The sequence below is a fragment of the Buceros rhinoceros genome, unplaced genomic scaffold, assembly GCF_000710305.1.
Source record: "Buceros rhinoceros silvestris isolate BGI_N320 unplaced genomic scaffold, ASM71030v1 scaffold3655, whole genome shotgun sequence".
Taxonomy (NCBI): domain Eukaryota; kingdom Metazoa; phylum Chordata; class Aves; order Bucerotiformes; family Bucerotidae; genus Buceros; species Buceros rhinoceros.
This window is the reverse complement of record NW_010413281.1, coordinates 19,084-24,184: the sequence shown is the minus strand read 5'-3', so window position 1 is coordinate 24,184 and position 5,101 is coordinate 19,084. Positions and strand designations below refer to the sequence as shown.

At 40.7% G+C, this 5,101-nt stretch overlaps 1 protein-coding gene across 1 annotated transcript in view; it reads right to left on the bottom strand.

Moving 5' to 3' along the window:
- LOC104493892 (protein FAM188A-like) overlaps nt 1-5,101 on the bottom strand; it is a gene marked incomplete at its 3' end in the record, with an annotated part of 26,100 nt that overhangs the window by 8,865 nt on the left and 12,134 nt on the right. The gene's annotated exons all lie outside the window — the stretch shown is intronic.

The following is a 5,101-nucleotide window of genomic DNA, read 5'->3' as shown; positions in this document are numbered from 1 at the left end:
CATAAGAACTCTGGCTGATAACTAGAGAGAGCTGGGATCTTGGCTATGACAGTAGTCGCAGAGTGTGAACTTCCTGAAGATCCAGCAGATCATGTATCTGAAAGCTATTAGATTAGCTTTAGCCTGTAGTCACTGGTCTACCCAGGCCTTCTTCAGAATTAGTCAAGAGAGAAGACAGATACAAAAGCAAAAATTACTGTCAGATGGCTTATGAGGAAACAGAGGAGGACTAGCTGTCCTAAATCAAAGTTCATGCCTGTGAATATCCTCATCCCATAGAAAGAACAAACACTGCTGGAAGAGACAATGCCAAAGATCATCTACAAGAATGATTACGTATGCCTCTTGTCAGAAAGCCAGTTTCTCCTTTTCTGAAAAGTACTTTTGTAAAGTACTCAAATTTCTAAAAATGGAGAAAACTGGAGCCTTCAAAAAAAGTCAGGCCCAAACTAACAGTGGTTTTAAAATGTAATGATATTGTTAACAGCCGCATCAAAATACTGCCACCTGGGGACACCACTGAAACACTGCCAGTTCCTGGCACCAAGAAAAAGCAATTACAGCATTATCTATATTCACATTAAATTGCTACACTTCATACAATGACAGTCTTTAAAAAAAGGAGAAAAAAACCTACCTCATCCTATCTTTCTACTGTAGATAATTGTGGCAAGAGGAGAGATTAGAATAAGAAAAAAGGTTTTAACAGGAATATATAGATAGACAAAGAAGAGGGATCATTTCACTGGTATTTGCACCAGTGGTGACCAGTTGATAAGTTCTACTCTATTCGGAAAATGGGCAATACCGTAAGAGTCAGAGCTCTGCATATAATCTGCAAACCACCTGGTAATTCCTCGAGTTTGTAATTCAGTATGTTCTTTGCCACTGATAAAAGTACTGACAGTACCTTTAAAATAGTTTTAAAATAATTTTAAAGGTTTACTTATTAATTAAAGACTGCTTATCTAATCAGATGAGCAAGAGGTAACTTAACTTTAGAGGCTTTAGTAAATGTGTTTACTTATGATAACAGCATCACCTCTCCAGCATTTTTCCTGTTCTGCATTGTGGCTGAGACATCTCACTGTTGCATCACTGCTGTCCCTGCAAATATGCCATGGACCACATCACATTCATTGCTTTCTGCAGTTATTTAGCACCACCTTTCCCTGTGACCAGGGATACCTTTCCTGCCCCTCAGTTTCAGAAGTTCACCTATTGATTACACCTAATCACAGAGATACCTGAAATCTCTTTCCATTATTTTTACACATGTAAAAATCAACCAGCACTGGCAACCAACTCTGTAAAATATTAATGTCAAACCTTGCAATTTATAGTTGCTTGACTAGAGAAATTTAAGGCAATTGACCAGTAACCAACCAAAAAAAAAAAACCATACATAAAGCCAGCTTCAAAAAATAGTCAGCAAATACATTCAGTTCTTGTTATTCTGCAACTGTTATTCTGCAACTGTTCACCGTAAGAAACTCATAGCACTGGCAGAAAGGAAGCTAAAGGCTATAGCCAAAGACAGTCAAAATACAGGAGAAATAATTGAAGGAGAAAAGAAAAGATGACAAAAAAGGACTGACAGATAAAGCAAATATGGCAATGTATCCAAAATTCAGTCTTGCCTAAGAAGTTGTGAACAGTACAGGCTGTTCTTTGTCCTTCTGATAGACTACACAAATCACTTTGCAATGGATACCGATTATGGACTGAAGACAGTGAACAATCTGGTTTTGACTATAATTATCCTAAGGACTTGAAGAAAATAGAGGGCTCCCAACTGTACTTAACTCCAGTTACTTAACTGGTGAAAAACTCACAGGACATAAAACATCAGATTCTTAAAATGTACTAGAGACTATTTTCTGCTCCTCCTCTCCCCGCAAAGAGAGACAGATGTTTCCATGGGAGTTCTTGTTCTGGATTTTTAGGACAGAATTGACTGAGAACCTAAATGTAGAATATTACTGTGTGCAAAGGAATGCAGTATTCCCAGAAGAGAAGAAATTCCAGCTTGCATAATTAATGAATAACGTCTACAAGAAAGATAATCTGGAAGACAAATTAGAGAACGAACTGCAAGATTTCAGAACCAAAGATACATTAAATTGCAGAAGAGCAAATTATCCCAATGTAAAGGAAAGCTGCAAGAACATATTGATTGATTATGATCTAACAATTCACATTGATAAATCGTAATCTAAAAATCAAAAAGAGAACATTAAAAATACTGAAGAGAACATATGGATAAAACCAGAAAGGCCAATTGCAACAAATTTCAGTTTGGGGCGGTGGGGGTAAATGACAACAATGTTCTATGCATACAGCAATAATCGGGGTAGGAACTGACTGATAAAACACAAAATTAAATGATATAAAGAAAATACAAGTATTCAAAGCTATCTTTGCTTTACTTTATGGAAAGTTAAATGATGCATACTCAAGAAAATTAATAATGAGATGTGTTAGCCATAAAAAAAAAGAATAAAATTAGCTAAAATCTGTAAATAAGACAGATGTCTTCAAGCTTGGCAGATCCTAACAAAATTAATTATATAACACTTAAGTAGCCAGACAAAATAAGACTTTGAACCATTAACGATTACCTTATATATCAAATTACAAGGAGCTGTCAGGAGATTAGAAAAGGGAAAACAGGGTACTTACTTGAACAAAAACAACAAAAAAAAAAGCTAGTGGAAAAACTTAGGAAAAATGATTTTAACCTCCTTAGTGTCTTGAAACAAACTTGTAATCAATTTGCATGCACTAGGAAGGACAAAAAAAAAGCAGCCAACACATGCTCACCAATAACAGATCTAAACATCCTGATAAGTCTACCTAACAGGGGTGAGAAGAGTTAAGATACAATCTCCAAATGACGTTCTGGTAAACCTGATGCTGAAGTACAGTCTGTAAGGAATCATACTCAAGTGAAAGTCTAAAAAGTCTTGAAGGAGATCATACTACTTGTTCATTGTCAAACCAGAGCATTTTGATTCAGGTCTATCTTGACCCTCAGTTCAAATGAGTATTTTCAGTGATGACTTAGATGATGGGAAATCCTAGTAAAAAACTTGCTGATGAACCTGAGATGGACTTTGTAGCAGCGGGAGAGAGGATGTGAACGCTTTCAGAATTCAGAGTGTTCCTGCTTGAAATTCAAAAAGCAGAAAAGCCCCCTAATCATCTTCGTGGTCCTCCACTAGACTCATTTGACTATGACAATGTCTTTCCTGTATTGGGGAGCACAAAACTGGACATGCCACTCCACAGGTGGTCCCACAAGTGCCATATAGAAGCAAAGAACCGCCACTTCTCTCTACCTGCTACCCTCCTCCTATTGCAGCTCACGATGCAGCTGGCTGCCTTTGCCAGGACACACTGATGACTTGTGTAGTTCACTGCCTGCAAGGACCTCAGGTCCTGTTCTACAAAGCTGCCTTCTAGCCAGTCAGCGCTGCCCTGTGCTGTTGCATGGGCTTATTCCATCCCAGATGCAGGATTCTAGCGAATTTTATGAGGCTCCTGTCAATCCATTTCTCTAGTCTGATGTGGCTGCTCTGAATAGTGGCTTGGTCTTCAATGTATTCACCAACTCTCCCACCTTGCGAAGACTGCACTCCCTTCCATCATCCAGGTCAGCAGGTAGCTTATAATTTCAATTTGTGGCTGACAATCCTGTGTTCACTGTGATATTAACATCAGAAATTTTGTGCAAGACTGGCCTGGCTAAACAAAGAGCTTTGGCTGGAACTCAGGAAGAAAAGGAAAGTCTACAGCCTGTGAAAGAAGGGTCAGGCCACTCAGAAAGACTACAGAGATCTTGTGTGGCTGTGCAGAGAGATAATTAGAAAGGCCAAAGCCCCAATTTTGCTACTGCCATAAAAAGGCAATTAAAAATGTTTTTCTATAAATACATTAACAACAAAAGGAGGGCTAAGAAGAACCTCTATCCTCTGCCAGATGTGGGGGGAAAGTTAGTGATCAAGAATGAGGAAAAGGTACTAAGGTACTGAATGCCTTCTTTGCCGAAGTCTTTAATAGTAAGATCCATTGTCCTCTGAATGCTCATCCTGCTGATCTGGAGGACAGGATGAAGCCCCCATAATCCATGAGGAAATGGTCAGTGACCACTTAGACATGCACAAGTCTAAGGGGCTGGATGGGACTCACCCAAGGGTGCTGAGGGAGCTGGCAGAAGTGCTCACCAAGCCACTTTCCATCATTTAGCAGCAGTCCTGGCTAACTGAGGAGGTCCCAGTGAACTGGAGGTCAGCAAATGTGATGCCCATCTACAAGAAGAGATGGAAAGGGATCCAGGGGAACTTCCAGTCTGACTTTGGTGCTACGGAAGGTAATAGAGCAGACTGTCTTGAACACCATCATTGATGCCCATCTACAAGAAGAGATGGAAAGGGATCCAGGGGAACTTCCAGTCTGACTTTGGTGCTACGGAAGGTAATAGAGCAGACTGTCTCGAACACCATCATGCAGCATGTACAGGACAACCAGGTGATCAGGCCCAGTCAGCGTGAGTTTATGAAATGCAGGTCTTGCTCTTGCAATGCAGGTCCAAATGCAGGTCCTATTCTCCTATGACAAGGTGATCCTCTTAGTGGATGAGGGAAGGGCTGTGGACGTTGTCTTCCTAGACTTTAGTAAAGCTTTTGAGACTGTTTCCCATGTTATTCACGTGGAGAAACTGGCTGCCTAAGGCTTGAATGAGTGTGCTCTCCGCTGGATAAAAAAACTGCCTGGATGGCTGGGCAGAGAGAGTGGTGGAGATTGTGCAGGTCACAAGTGGTGTTCTCTGGGACTCAGTATTGGGGCCTGTTCTCTTCAACATCTTTATCAATGATGTGGATGATGGGATCGAGTGCACCCTCAGTGAGTTTGCAGATGACACCAAGTTAGCAGGTGTGTTGATCTGTTTGAAGGTTGGGAAGGTCTACGGAGGGATCTGGACAGGCTGGATTGAGGGGCTGAGGCCAATGGTATGCAGTGCAACAAGGTGAAGTGCCAGGTCCTGCACTTGGGTGACAACAACGCCCTGCAATGCTACAAGCTGGGGGAATTGTAGCTG